The 16587-nt window shown below is 35.8% G+C and overlaps 1 long non-coding RNA gene across 2 annotated transcripts in view; it reads left to right on the forward strand.

The window, feature by feature from the left end:
• LOC128313943 (uncharacterized) overlaps positions 1 to 16587 on the forward strand; it is a 211618-nt gene that overhangs the window by 33620 nt on the left and 161411 nt on the right. For both annotated transcript variants that reach the window (XR_008295101.1, XR_008295100.1), the window contains exon 2: positions 13648 to 13956. This is a non-coding gene — a long non-coding RNA (uncharacterized LOC128313943). The remainder of the gene's footprint in view (positions 1 to 13647; positions 13957 to 16587) is intronic.

The following is a 16587-nucleotide window of genomic DNA, read 5'->3' on the forward strand; positions in this document are numbered from 1 at the left end:
GTGACAGGCTCCCTGACAGCACACACCCTGCTTGGGATTCTCTCTCCCTCTCTCTTTGCCCCTCCCTGCTGCTCCTTTCTCTCTCTCTCAAAATAAATAAATAAACAAAAATATATATATCAGGTTGTGGTAGGAGAACAAGAATATATGATTTATTCCAGTAATTCTTACCTTTTTGATTTTAAGAAGTAATTTCAAAGGAACAATAAAAATCATGAATCCCTACCTGACAGTAACTTCACTTTCAGTGTTTGTTTTTTGATCAAGAAAATACGATTTTTGAAAGCTACTATAAATTAATTCTTTTAACAGAATTTATAAGTTGTTTCAAAAAAGCAGTATTTAAACACTTATAATAAGGATATGTGTGTGTCATACATGTATTCAGGCTAAAATAATGTTTGGTGGACCAAGCCTTGTAACTGTGATAGTTTCAGACTACTGATTTTACTGGCCAAGAATACCATGTCCTAAGAAACAGATGACCCTCTTTACATACAATACCTTCTTAGTCCTTTTATCCAGATTTAACTATTCTATAACCATGGGTAACTCAAGCAGAAACAACAACAAAGAAGCCAAACAAGTAAAAAATCAAGTAATAAGTAACATAAAATTTGGTCTCACATTCAAATAGCTGCTTTAGGGGGAAGAATGCATTGTATTTCATTTCGTATTTTTTTGAAAATTTGAGTATTCCAATAGAATGCTCAAATTTTCATTCCTTAAATCACACAAAACAGGCAACCACTTTAAAGAATTAATGATTGACAGCAGGATCACCAATAAATTTAAGTATAAATATGTAATATATTTTTGCAAAAGAGGGAGAGAGTCCTTTAGCATTCAGTAAAATAATATTTAGTACATATAATTAGACCTAATATTTGGCCCTCTCAAGTAAATAAAAAATATTTTAAAATATTTGTCGTAACTATTTTACATAACACAGTTATTTATAGAAAGACTCCTCTTGACTGATGCTGTTCAGACAGAAGTTACACAGGTAAGAGTTAAGTTACTATCTCCTTAGCAGGTATTTGGTAAGGCAATATTAACGTCAAAGGAGACTTTTAAGGCAAGGAGTATATTGAGAGATAGAGAAAAGTTCCATAAGGATAAAAAATATCAACTCAAGAAGAAGATAAAACAATATTTCTTATACCCTAAATAACAAAGCTTCAAAATATATAATGCAAAAATAAGCAAATGTCATAATTGCTAATTATAACTCAGCTTGGTATAATATACAATTAACTACATAATAATTAACATATGTACAATATTGCACTGAACAATTGCAGAATACATGAACTTTTAACTATCCATAGGCTATATTTTACCAAGCTTTAGTTATAAATAGATCATATGCTGGGCAATAAAGCAAACTTCAAAATTTTCAAAATATAATCCTACGGATAATGTCTCTGAGCACAGAAATGATAAAAAACAACACATAAGTTTAACAGAATATAATTTTAAAATTCCCAAATGTTCAGAATTTAAGCCTTCAAAATAACTCTGGTGTCAAAAAAGAATCCACAACAGACACAAAGATAGACTTCATGTAAGAAGTCTATCTGTCCTGTGGGAAAAACAAACAAACAAACAAACAAACAAATATATGGAGATTGGCTCTGAGTCTACACGGAGAAGGAATCTTTTTCTCAGCTGAGCCCAGCTTTCCAGGTGTACTTGCCAAAGTACTGAGCATTTGAATGAAGCTTTGAATTCTCCACATCAGCACAGCCATAAGGTGAAAATAATGAGCGACTCTAGTCAGTCACTGGCATAGAAAAATTGCCAACCAACTTCTGTTTGAATCCCTGTCTCACAAAATCATAATAAATAATGAAATGTTGTTTTAAGCCAGAGACAGCCTACTGGGTCTGCTGAAGCTGCTAGAATTTTCATCCAGAAGATTATAATTTTATTTTGACACTGAAACCCAAGTTCAACCATTATATTTGCAAGGTGCTTCACCCAGGAGAAATTTGGAGAAGAGCTGTTCTAATTCTTGCTAGCACTAAAGCAATTTTATGGAGATTTTGGAAACTGTGGAGGGTCACAATGTACATACAGTTTCAGATGTCTAAGAATTGGAGAACAAAGAGAAGTAGGAACAGGAGTAGTCAGTCTCTGGGGCTAATGACCAGTTAGGCCTACAGTTTCCTGAAGGTCTCAGCCTACTGACAGTGATGCTATCTGCTAGGAATGCCTGCGTCACTTACCTGGGTCCCCACTATTTATGGCCGAGCCATTGTTTGTCACTGAAGAATCCTTGTGGTTCTCATCATGATTGCAAGACATACCTAAGCAACAACTCTCAAGGAACTGGGAAAAATCAAAGTTATTACTCACATGTCCTAGACAGTACAGGCATGCCAGGGGACATACCACAAAGCTGCAGGTAGAAAGAGAGAGAAAGCATGCACCTTGGGTACCGCTTTTATTGGAATTGACGGTGGGGGCTTAGGGCTTCATGGGCTCACTCTTTAATGGCAAATTTAAAACATAAAAGTGTGTATTAGGATGCAGGGTCACTCATTTGGTCAGTTGTCTAGGTTACCCAGGACTTTCTAAAATGAAAACTTCATGCATGGGGGGCAGCCTGTTTTTTCATCTAGTTGTTTAGCTAATAGCTGTGTCATGCACCTGGCCACTTGTTTATTTAAGATCTATGTCTTTGAAATGGATGCCTCAGCAATCAAAAGCTTAATGTCAGTTGCATTACAACCCAAAACTCTTTTTTTACACTACACCTGGGGTTTTAGCTGAGTAAATAAGAAGTCACTGGGCATGAGGAATTTTCTAGGAGACTTGACATTCTCATGAGACACCTGAAAAACTCCTATTCATTTGTCAATTGCTGAAGCTAAATGCTCTGGGAAGGAGGAAGGTATATGAGTTTTTCTTGTCCAACCTGCAGGGCTTAAGATATGCCTGAAGAAAAGTTGACCTATCTGAACAGTGTCATGGTGAAAAAGTCATACATACAAAGACTTGATCAACCCAAGATGCTGAACATGAGTGTCTTAGTGGTCTCCAAGAAGGTAGTTGCTGACATCTGGAGCCAGTGAGGATGGCATGTATTTAAATAATAATCAGTGATAATGATTAAGGACTACGAACCACACAACCACCAACCCTACCATCACCATCAGAGTTCCAGAGATACTATTTAACCTCCAGAGTTCAGAACAAATTCAAAAAGAATCCTGAAACTCAATGGGGGAAAAAAAAGAAGGGAAAAAAAGTCCTGTATATAACTAAAAAAGAAAAAATTAGATTGGTGACTTACCCTTGACCTGAATTGTGTTACAGTTTGACCTCTAGGTTAAATAAGGACCAGTATTAGAATTTAAATTCAGTTATAGAGAAATAAGTGTGTACTGAAATCTTTTGGATCCTTTTTTTAAAATTTTTTTTTTATTATTGTACTTTTAGTAGATTTACCACTCATGGGTATGCTTTAAAGTGAGATTTAGTAAATATGCTATTTTTCCAAGTTAAGTAAGACTGCAGTTGACTGTTACCTATTTTCAGAGTCTAATACTAAAGGTCAAATTCAAAATTTACCAAGTATTGAAGGATTTAGTGGATTTAGTTAATTTTCATAATTATAAGTGTGATAATCTAAACATATTTTTGTTAACTGTTTCCTGAATATAAATTGTTCTTGTATATTCATTTATGAATATTCATTCATTATTTTCATACGTAAAGACTGTTCTTAATCATCTTTCCCCAGTCCTGCTGTCACAGAGATAGAAAACAGCATAGAACATTTTCAGTCTCCACAGGTCACTTAAAATTATCAAATGACCTAGAGGTAAAACAGACTATGTCCTATTACTAAACCCCAGGAGTTGCTAATGTTTCTTTTAGCATAATGAAATAATAGAATTTACTTTTCTTGCCTAGAGTATGATAAAATTCATTTATCTGACTTAAGAGCTTTGTCTCATTTATATTTTTGTTTTCTTTGTTCCATGAGTATAAAGTGAATTCGAAAGAACAATGACTTGCGTGGAAGTAAGCTTTTTCAAACTATATGTCATATTCCTTTACTAAAAAGCCAGAGCAATGTAGTAGGCAAGGACTGGGCCCAGACTAAATAGTGCAGCAGGACAATGTCTTTATATTTCCCTTACTTTCTCTGTCCTTCTCTCCCTAATCTTATGGATCATAAAAGTGCCTTCAGACTTCCCAGTAGAGTAGCTTCTGACTCAGGAATGAAGAACCACATGGTTCTGATCTTTCCCTTTTCTCAATTTATTTTAGGGAACACGTCTTTAAGATCTGTTCAGAAACAGATCGTTATTCCTAAGATATCAATGGATTAATAAAATGCCTTTCTTTGCTGAAATAATGTTTGCAGTTCAGGCTTCATTTTAAAAAGGTAGCCCATGGAAAGTTTTACAAAATGGACTTGTGCTGAAATACTTCAAGACACTCTATAAATACATGCTTGCTCTTTGATTTTGGTTTGATTTTCAATTAAAGTATTATATAAAAAAAGGTACTAATGTGGAATACTAGTTAATAGCAGTCATAATTGTAAGTTGTACTTTTACTATGAAGCTGTGTGTTGCAGCTTTTTTATTTCCCAATGAGTTAGTATATCAAATGTGCTCAAACTGAGATTTACTGTTTCTTTTAAGTTTATTTATTTATTTTGAGAGAGAGAGGAAGCATGCAAGTGGGGCAGGGGCAGAGAGAGGGAGAGAGAGAGATATTGAGAGAGAGAGAGAGAGAGAGAGAATATCTCAAGCAGACTCTGCAATGTCAGCACAGAGCCTGATGTTGGACTTGAACTCATGAGCCATAAGATCATGACCTGAGCCAAAACCAAGAATCAGAAACTTAACCAACTGAGACACCCAGGAATCCCTAGATTTATTGCTTTTTTACACATTCAGAGCACAATCTTGGATTTTTATCATGTCAAACTGCATACTTTTAAGAAGAGACCCCACAAGTTGTACACACATCCAAAGTGTTAGAATTAAGCAAAATTTTAAAGTTTGAAAAGTTATAGTTTAACATTAAACATCTGTGTTTCAAATCAGTATTTGTCAGTATTTACCAGTTGTCTGAGAAAGGTAGACCTCTAAAATTTAATTTACTCATGCCTTGCTTTTTTCACAGGCTTTATTTTTCAAGCTACTCAGGCTTAGATAGATAATGCTGCATTTAAAGAAAATAAAATCACTGTGATAAACACCTATTAAAACTCCTATATTTTCTGTGGCACAGCTAGAAGATAAATAAATAAATTGGGGATAAGCAGGAAACCTGATGTATCAAGAAAAATATACGAAACTAGTAACTAAAAGATAAGTGAAAGGAAAAAATCTGGTTTGCCTTTTAGATAAAATGGTACTTGTTTAATATTTAGAGATCAGGTCAAACTTAACGTGAAAAGACATTTGATCTCCCTCTTACACTCCTACCCCACACCTGTTCCTTCTGCAGTTTCCCCATCTTAGAAAATGACACTAATTTTCACATTGTCATTCAAGACCACCTCCTTTAACTTGTTCTTGAGTACTTTCAATCACAGTAAATATTCAGTCTTACAGCAAGCCCTGTTAGTTCCTTCTTCAAAATATCTCCTGAGTCTGCTTATTTCTCATCACCTCCAGTGATTCTGTCCTTAGCCAAACCACCGGCATTACCCCAAGGCTATGCAATGCAGTGTCTTCCTTATAATTCTCACTGTTCAATTCTTTTCACTTTATGGACACTTTTTTACAGAGCAGCCAGACCATTTATAAATGTAAATAAGATCCATTGAGAGTCTTACCCATTGAGAGTAATGACCAAATTTCGCCTCACTTCAATGGCTCTGTGTGACAGGACTCTTGCCTACTTCTCCAACCTCAGTTCCTGTAACATTCCTATTTACTCACTTCATTTGGTCACACTCATTTCCTTGCCAATCTTTCAATAGGCTAACCTGATTCTGACTTCAAAGTTTGCACTTTATTTCTTCTCTTGGAATATTCTTCTTTTCTCCTAGGTCTCCATGAAGCTTGCTCTCCTATTTTATTCAGGATTCTCTTTATTGTATCACCCATGAGGAGAGATTTCCTTGATCATTCCATGTAAAGTTCTCTAGTCCTTGTCCTGCTTTGCTTCCTACGTATCAATGTACAATTATATTTTTCTGTATTTGTCCATTTGCTTATTATGTGCTCTCTCAACTAGGACATAAACTCCATGAAGAATTTTGGCTAGTGGATACTTTTTTGTTTCCTTAGAAATAATATGTTACACAGAGTAGATGCTCATTAAATATTTATTGTCTAACTGCCCCAGTGAATAAACTGCAGGAATCATTCCCTCTCCAATGCATCACCAGGTCTCCAAGTCTACAGCCTTTCATTTCAGTACCACAGAGCAAAATTTATTTCAATGACAGTACATAATTTTACTAGATATTAATTTGCATGTCTCATCTTTAATATCAGGTATAAGACCAACATATTAATATTCACTTTAAGAAAATACATTTTGTATCTTATCATTTCAATGAAAAATGTTGATGAGTAAGAGAACGATTCATTTTAAGTTAGCTGAGAGGATGGATAATGCAGTTCTAAAGATGACAATGTTGGGTATAATATTAATATACTAGTTTCATTATTTGATAAACACAAAGTCTTAGGCTATAAATATGACAAGGTCTGCAGCACACATCCAGCAACATTGGTATCAGCAGGCAAAGAAAACTCAGCTTCTCACCAGTGGTACTTGAGAGATAAATTTAAGTGTTCTTTAATAACTGGTGTATCAGATGTAGTCGCAAAGCATTTAAATTTTAGATATGCCAACCAACATATTAGATCAGCGGTTATAAATGGGGAAGGGATGACATCTGCAATGTCTGCACACACTTCTGGTTGTCACGACTTGGGGGATGGTGCCACTGGCATCTAGTGGGTATGAGCCCACTAGTGGGTATGAGCAGCTAAACATCCCACAGCATATGGGGTAGCCCTCCACAGCAAATTTTCCAACCCCAAATGTTAATAATGCCAAAGTTGAGAAACTGTGTCAGATAGGCAGAACTATAATTTTGAGTTTTTCTTTAGGTTAGAACACAGAATTTTGAAATTTCTTTCAAACTTTGGGTTTACTACTCCATGTTTCTGATTTCTAAGCTGCAAACCAATACCCTCTGATACCAACTCAGAGTAACTTGTCCACCTTACTTTCTGCTATGCTCCCAGAAATTCTGATAACAGATAGATCAATTATTTGTTCTGGAGACTCTCGGAGCAAAAGCTGACCATTTTTCTTTCTAGGGTGTTATTTTATTTCACTACCGACAGAGACATCTTTTCACAGAAGTGCTCATTGTCATTTTTCCAAAACAGAATATGCTCTAAAATGACTATTGTAAACTGATTTAGTAAATACTGACACAAATTTTTCCAATATATCGAGTAAACTAAGCTACGGTTATTGTGGAATTATCTGATTTCAACTTTTCATGAAATGAAGAAATATTTTCTGTTCCAATATGTTTAATACCTCTGTGTAATTGGGGGGAAAAAGCTCCTCTATTGAAAACTTCTGTCATGGCTCAGATTCAGCATTATCAGAAAACTTGTTGACTTAATCTGGCATTAATAGGAAACTCCCATCTTTACAGGTAGAATTAACTCTAGCTAATTCCTTAACTTTTATTCTATCTTAGATGTACATTTGAATTAAGAATAAGTGTCTTGATACACAGTGTTACATTAGTTTCAGGTGTACAACATAGTGATTCAACAACTCTATACATTATGCTAAAGTCACCACAAGTGTGTAGTGGCTGCATCTGATTACCATGTAATGCTATTAGACTACTAGTGAGTAGGGGCGCCTGGGTGGCTCAGTTGGTTAAGCGGCCGACTTCAGCTCAGGTCATGATCTCGCGGTCCGTGAGTTCGAGCCCCACGTCGGGCTGTGTGCTGACAGCTCAGAGCCAGGAGCCTGTTTCAGATTCTTTGTCTCCCTCTCTCTGACCCTCCCCCGTTCATGCTCTGTCTCTCTCTGTCTCAAAAATAAACGTTAAAAAGAAAATTAAAAAAAAAAGAATACTACTGACTATATTTTCTGTGCTGTATCTTAATCATTCCACAACTATGCTTCAATAGAAAAATTAAAATTTGTTTCAGAATAACAGAAAGAAAAGGTCTTAAAGTGCAAAAAGAGGAACTAAAATTAATTTTAAAAAGAATTAGATGCCTTGTGATTTCATATCAGTATGTTACATAGCATATTTAAGTACATTATACACATTAGGTTTCACTTAGTAAACACAAACTAGATTTGTTTCAGACAGACCTAGATTAAATCATGCTCAAATATCTACTTCTGTGATTGTAAGCAAGTTATTTAGCTACCAGAAGCCCTATTTTATGGAATATTACATAGAAAAACAAGATGTTCAATGTAAAGTATCTCACATGGTCCCTGACACTCAGGTGGTACATAATAAATAGGAGTGGATGCTATCATTCTAATATGAGATTTTGATTTTCTGATGAAATTGAAAGGATAAAAATTCTTTAGAGAATTTGATCAAGACCTTTGTACCATATTGTGGACCATGTTACCTCTTCATACAAAGGCAAACTATTCTAAGGCATTCATTCATTCAATAAATATTGTTGAGCAACTTATACATGGTACATTTACAAAAGAACAAAAGTAGACAAAATCTTATTTCCCTATAGCTTCTATTCTAGATGGAGGAAGCAGGCAACAAAACAAAACAAAACAAAAATACAATTCAATACAAAGTAAAATATTTAGTGTGTTAGATGGGAAAAATTTAAGGAAGGTTGGGATTACTCTAGGGTTTATGTTTATACTAATCTCAATTTATTTTCTATGTATAATGTGAGGTAGGAGTCAAGGTTTGTTTGTTGTTTTTTTCCTCATATGGATATTGGGATACTCAGGTCCTGCATACATACATACATAGATACATGTCTACATCAATTATTTCATTTAATAAATTTAATATGTGAGCTATTTCTGACTTCTCTCTTCTGTTTTATTTGTCTTTCTTGATGTATCACAAAAGATACATCAATATGAAAGAACTTAAATTTCAAGTATGTGTGTGAGTTGTGTTACATTCATCACATGGCATATCTAATTTTATTTAATTTAAAAAAATCTGATATCTAAAATGTCAAAAAAGCAGTCATTATTTTGATAACTGAGTATATTACAGAGGATATGAATAAAAGGAATGTCTTAGGCTTCTTTAAGATAAACACAGATTACACAAAGTTATTCTTGAATAAACATTAAGCAAATGAAAGGCTGATTGATGATACCTGAGGCAGACAATGTTTTATTTGTCATCATTTGTCACGGGCCATTTGTAGCCATCAACTAAAAATGTACAAAAAAAGGAAAGATATTCTAGAATATTAGCTCCAAGAAAGATTTTAAGAGAGGAGAAATTTCTGTCACATCTATTTGTACAAAATAGGAACACAGTAAATACATGCAGGATGAATTGATACATGCATAAATAAATGAATGTTCTTGAAATATATATTGCTCTGACCATAATCTCCAATATCATGATTGACATAACAGGCTATTTTTATACAGTGACAAAAGTTGAGTATCCTGAGATAATAGGGCAATTTTAAGACATTTCGAAGTTTGAAATGAGGTCTGGATATGTATGATTTTTCTGTGTTTATCTTTATCTTACCTGCCACAACTATATAAGGCAGTTGTACACTCAAATTCTTTTATTTTCAATTTTTTTTCCCTCTCTTTCAAGGTGCCTTAAAAAAATCTGTCTCATATGGACTTATTTTTTCCCACTCACACTTTCCCAATACGCAAAAGCAACATGTGCTTTTATGTGTTCACAGTATGAAAAAATGATAATGTGTTTCTCTTTTTTGAAATATGGATTCAGTTTAGACCTTGGAATGTGGAATTACAACAAAACAAATCTCATCACTGGAGGTTTGCAAGTCATAATATTTTTTACCTTTATTGTCACTGCATCTGTTTACAAATTCATAAGTACGTGAGAGTAAACATATACTACTCCCTGCAGAGCATGTCAGTACAATAGACATTTATGACAAGTAAATTGCCAAGAAAACACTTGCAATGAACATGATTTTGATGATAAGTTGTACCTTTAAAATAGAAGTAAAAATTTTCAGGGCATCTAATGTTTATATTACAGACTTCAAGACTTTTTTCATTTGAAGAATTAAGTGTGTTGATGATTGCAGATCAACAAAAGCCTACCAGCAACAATTGACTGCACTGTTGTAGAGATCAACCCTTTGGAAAATCTAGCTTTTCTTCTCTGGTTGCTAAAAGGCTTTCTAGTAGTTTAAAAAGCTCACTTACAGTGCAGATGACATCTCATAAAGACAAGTCTATATAACATCCTTAGGCAATCATCTTCAGGTACTGCAGACTTGCAGGCTAATGAGAAAGTTAAATGTAAGATCTGTGAAGGTTGAAACCGGTGAAATTTTGAAACATAAATATCAACAATTATTTTAAGGATCTGTAAACCAGAGATAAAACTTACCATTTGAAATTTTCTAATTGGCTCAAAGTCATTTTCCTTACAACATTTTTTTGCTTAAAAACTGAGGGGAGATGAAGTTGGCATGGTGAGTCTATTTTGGGGAGAACAATCCTTCTGAATATTAGCTAAAGTCTTGGTGAAAGAGTTTAAATCCTATGGAAGACAACATAGTTCCTTATTCCCTTATTTCCCCCAGTAGTAATCAGGAGTCATGGAGAGTTTTTCAATTGGCCATTAATTAAATTTTTTTCAAATGTGCATTCTGAAAAGATGCTAAAGGAAATTTAGGGCTTTCCAAGTCAAGACAACAAAACAGAAGGACATAATATGGCACATATGTACTCCCATAGTATTAAGACTTTGCATTTCTGAATACTGACCATACCTACACTCTGGAAATAAAGAAGTAGAGAGCATGTTAAATATTTATGTAATAATTTCTGACAAAATCTATTCATATATTTATTCACTTAAAAAAATGGTTGAGCACTGTTAAATAAGATCTTGACACTGTATAAGTTGCTGGTAAAACAGAGTAAGAAAGGACACCCACCTTCAAGGAGATCACCAACTTATATAGACTCCAAATTAGCAACTGATATTTACAACATGATGTTGTAGGTACTGTAACAAAGATGATGTAAGAAGAATAAATACAATGAAGAAAATCGGATCAATCCTACTTCAATGTGAGTTGGTGGGAGCGCGGCAAGTTTCACAAAGCAGAAGTTTGAATGGAATTATTAAGAAACAAAAAGATACTGCAAGATGTAATATAAAGAGAAGGAAATTTGAGAACGAGGAAATGTACACAGGTACCTTCTTGACCAACAATAAAAATTTAGGTTAGAAAGCTAACATGTCTTTTTGATGTAATGTTTCTATACAGAATGTTGATATGCAGTCTAACTTGAAATATAGTATCCTCTAAATTTAGGTGTGAGGATTATTGAAACATTTTCACATCCTTTACATGGAGCCTATTAAATATTAAGCAAAAAAAAATGTAATTACATAATGTGGAACACTTTACTGATGATTTCTGTATGATTCCTTAGAGAAGAATTTTCTTTACCCACAGGCATTAATAGTCCAATCACGTACCACAAGAAAAAAGAATCACATTTCTAACTTGTCATTGAAAGTAATTGTGGGGTAGTTTCAGACTATAATCTTCTGAAATATTGTAGGATTTCTTTGCATTAACCTGTGCACATTTGAGCTAATACATTTTGGTACTGGAATTTCACAGATCAAATTCACATAGTCATTTATTCTCTCTTCCTCCGATTTACTAATCTAACAAATGACTGGTTTGTTTTCAATCATGACACATATACATAACTGAGTTGTTTCCAATTTGGGAAGAAAAATAATGTAGTTTTTCAAAATATAATATTAAGGCCCTCAACTTCTAGGATTAACAGGTAAATCTTTCTTCTTCTCCAACTCCCAGACTCTGCCCTTATAGGGACATGTTTCTGAGGGTGGGGGTGGGGGTCAGTATTCAAGTATCACCTTGAGGGTGGTGGACAACCAATCTGGAAGTGTGGTCCTCCATACCAGTTTCTCTGTTGCTGTTGCATGTTCAAAGTTTGGGGGTCTGGCATCACTGTTGGAGCATAAATCTCTAAAAAGATTCCCCTGTAGGGGCACCTGGGGTAGCTGATTTGAACATCTGACTCTTGATTTCAGCTCAGGTCATGATCCCAGAGTTGTGGGGTTGAACCCCCTAGCGGGCTCTGTGCTGAGCATGGAACCTGTTCAAGATTCTCTCTCTGTCCCCCACTCATGTTCTCTGTATCTGTCTCTGTCTCTGTCTCTCTAAGATTAAAAAAAATAATACTAAAATTAAAAACAAAATTCCCTTTAAATTGCTCACTTTAAACAACTGTCTTCTGAGAGTCTGAAAATATTGAGCAATGTGCTCTCTTTCACTGCTTATGCTACTTCCACTGTTGATGTGATGGACCTTTGCTCCTTCAGATGCTATTCCTATTGTGCTCTTGGTTTTTCTGAAAATATGAATGAATTTACACTTATGCATGAAGGTTTTAGTTAGTGTTGATAATTCGGCAAGGGAGTCTTCGGTTATTTATTTATTTATTTATTTATTTATTTATTTATTTATTTTAAGTAGGTTCCATGCCCAGCATGGAGCCCAACATGGGGCTTGAACTCAAGACTCTGAGATCAAGACTTGAGTTTAGATCAAGAGTCAGAAGCTTAACCGACTAAGTCACTAAGATGCCCCCATTTTTAAAAAATTTTTATGTCCTCAAAAAGCCTACTCAAGAATAAAAGTATTGACTGAGAATTCTTTTTAAATTTTTTCAATGTTTATTTATTTATTTATTTATTTATTTATTTATTTAATTTGTATATTTAGAGACAGAGCGAGAGTAGGGAAAGGAGAGAGGAGAGGGAGACATGGAATCTGAAGCAGGCTCCAGGCTCTGAGCTGTCAGCACAGAGCTCGACGTCGGGTCTTGACCCACCTACCATGAGATCATGACGTGAGCCAAAGTCAAATGCTTAACCAACTGAGCCACCCTGCTGCCCCAAGAGAATTCTTTATATGTGACCAGAGAATAACACATGAGAGCCTTCATTTTTGGTGGTATAAGCTGGAAGGAGAAATGTTGCCCTCTGCCATGCTTCTGACAATCAAATAGAGAATTTTGGGAGTGTCAACATCCACATTTGAAGCTGTAGATTATCCCAGGCAGGTAGCTTAATTTCTTAAGTATAAGAGTAAATTAGACATAATCTATTGCACTACAGGAACTTAATAATTGAGTTAAATGTGTGGAAAAACAGCATAAAATGTGGTAAAAATACATACGTTGGGGGAGAGTAATGTGATAAGTAGAGCAAAATAAGTAACAAGTGAAAAAAAAAAACCTGATACATGGGTATTATGTTTTGGAAGCACTGCTTTGAATTATGTTTCAGAAACATGGCACGGTGGCTGCTGTTAATGTGCTCCCAAGATCCTCTATATAGGGCAAGAACACCTACACTCAACTATTGACTATTGACTCATAATCTCCCCTTTGCAGGAGCACTGCCCATACCTGGAATGAAACTGCCTCCCAGAGGACTTTACACCACCACAGCCAGACCCCATTGCCACACAGACTCTGGGATACAAAGACCACTCCCTCACTCCTACTGCCTCCTGCTGGAACCCTAGGTCTCCTCATGAGAGTATTTCTTTATCACTTCCAAAAGGGTGACCCATCTAAGGCTCTGATTTGTGAAATCCTGACCTACAATGGCGCCAAAATGATTCTTGAAAGCCGACTGTAAGAATGGAGTGGTGAAGGTGACTCACTTGTTAGCAAGATGGCAATAAATATCCCAGTAAGGTAAGTAAAATATCAGGAGGGCCTGGAATGCTGTAACACTGATGACTCAGACTGTCACCAATTAACGAGAACAGGCCGTTGATGAAAAGGAATTCTCTAGCTGGTGTAACATTTCTAATGTTTAAGGTATAATGTATATGGTAATTATAAGGACTGTGGAATGTGATGTTTGTTGCTAAGTGTCACTGATGTATTGAAAGGAGAAAATCAGAGACCCACATCTTTGATCAGCCTTGTAGGAGGGTTGGAAAGCCTCCTGAGCAGCCCTTTTAGAGACTTATTGTCCACAGCCAGACAACAGACAAAGCTGAAGATGAGACACAGAACCTAACTGTAAACCTGGGAAATCTGTAAGGAAGATGGAATTTTAGTCTAGGCAAGTATCCTAGGCCAAAAACCGAGCCTTAATGAGAAAGGAGTGGGGTCCTGAAACTTAAGATTGGGATATCTAGATTGATGTACTTGAGATTCACCTCTTAGCTTTAATACTAGCCAACTCTACCTGCACCCCCACACCCCCACTAATAGAGAGGGCTCAAATGAGGCAGATGCCTTACAAAACAATGCTTGTCCTCCTTGGAATCTGCCTCCACTCCTACCCTCAGAGCCATGCATACTGAGAGAAAGAAGGTTAAAATGTTTGCAGTGAAATCATTTTCCTAGTTAGAGAAATGTTTGCATAAAAATAAGCATTTGAGTTAACAGTATTTATGTTTAAAATGCAAAAATCACTATGGGAAAGCAGACCCTTATTTATTATATTTGGTATGAACCATGTTAATCAGGCCAGCATTAAGCAAAACCTCACTGCGAAAGAGCTTGGCCTACTAAGGGAGGAGATGGATTATATGCCAAAGGAGCTGCAAGATCTGGCTAACATGTATCAGCAGGAAAAAAGAAAATGTGCCCAGCAGTGTATTCTGAGAGAGCTGGATCAAAGACTAAAAGCTGAAAAATGCAGTCTTTTGGTATGAGAACATTCTCTCACAACACAGGATTAACACCCTGGCAAGGGGCTTGGAAAGTATTCCTAATATACTGTTTGGTTGACTCGTATAATCTTGGAAAATTAAATGGCCCATGCTAAATAAAGTACAGAAGCTAGAAATCTCTGACATACTGGAGTCAAGGATTAAAAAAAAAAAAAGGCAAAAAGAATTGGGTATATTAGACTGGGTCCACCATAAAATATTGGAAACCCACAAAATGACTGTTTTCCAAGATGGAAAAGGTATGTGTTTATAAGGAGGACACCAGTATCACTGAGAAACTCAACTGAGGTTGTCTTCTCTCTACAGGGCTGATGGGAGGACATGCTATTACAGACACATGCTCTCTTGTATCAGTGAGATGATAGGATCCCAGCATAACAAAAGCCAGGTGGCAGCACTTCTGTGCCAGAAATAATGTGAATGTAATTACCAAAATGGGCAGGAAGGTCAGGATACCAGCCAGGGGCAGGCACCTGGCTCACCATGATCTATGGAAATGCTCATAGAACATGATGTTCCCAGGTCAGAACAAATAGGTAGCCAGCAGAAGTACTGAATATATATTTACATGTATCTATCTATCTATCTATCTATCTATGAATCTATCATCTATCTATCTAGATGTATATGTATATATAGATATCTATATATAGATATAAATACATATTTAAAGTAAATAAGCAGAATGCTGAAATCAGCTATCCAGTAGGAGTCAACATCCTTTGCCTAATGTCTAGAATTTAGCCTGTGATCATGTGATCAGATATAGAACTCATTGACTAAAGGAGAGGTTGGGTCTCCTTAAAGAAAGACCTTATAACAAAAGGTGGATGGAAGTATATGCTATTGGTGCCCATTCCCTGGGCCAGTGTGCCCTCTCCCCAGATACTGGGAGCAGTGGGGTTTCTAAGGGCTCATAGCTGCCCCTTGTTCACAGCATTGGCTTTGGAGAAGTGGCAGCTGTCTTGCTCAGCAGACCATTTGCCCTCTGCTCCCCAACTCCTGGGGCTGTTAAAGGCTACTTACTGACAAACAGTGTACAAAGGGCTGGCCCCTTAAGTGTGTGGTACAACTGATACTCCAAGACACAGCTAGTCTCCAACAGAGACCACATCTTGATGGGTGCCCTATTTTACTTCCTTCTCATTCTTCTCCTAAAAGTGTTCCCTTGCTGAATCACTTTCACAAGTGATTTCAAAAGTCACTATATCAGTCTCTTCTTTTAGAGAAGATAATTTTAGAACCAGGTTCAAAATGAAAACCTATCTGGTGTCAGGAGAAGAGACCTGATGGAAGTTTTTTTTGCATCTTAAGAATCCCTCTGAATGTTTGGTACACAGTTGAGGGACAGCAAAAACAAACTTGGTTCTCCCGTTGCTAGAGTGTGCAATGATAACTCCTCTATACACTCGTTAGTTCCATCGTCTGTGAAATTGGGATGGTAATCCTGTATATAGCATAGTGTACACATTATAGGGCCTGGCTCAGAATACGTGTTCAGTGCATGGTAGCTATTTGTATTATTTTTAAATAGCTATTTGACACTATTTCTTCATAAGACACACCATAAGTTTGAATATTAATAATAGTTTCAATTTTAAATGATGCTTATCTATGTGCTGGGCACTGTCTTAAAGCA

This window comes from Acinonyx jubatus, chromosome C1 (genome assembly GCF_027475565.1).
Source record: "Acinonyx jubatus isolate Ajub_Pintada_27869175 chromosome C1, VMU_Ajub_asm_v1.0, whole genome shotgun sequence".
NCBI classification, from domain to species: domain Eukaryota; kingdom Metazoa; phylum Chordata; class Mammalia; order Carnivora; family Felidae; genus Acinonyx; species Acinonyx jubatus.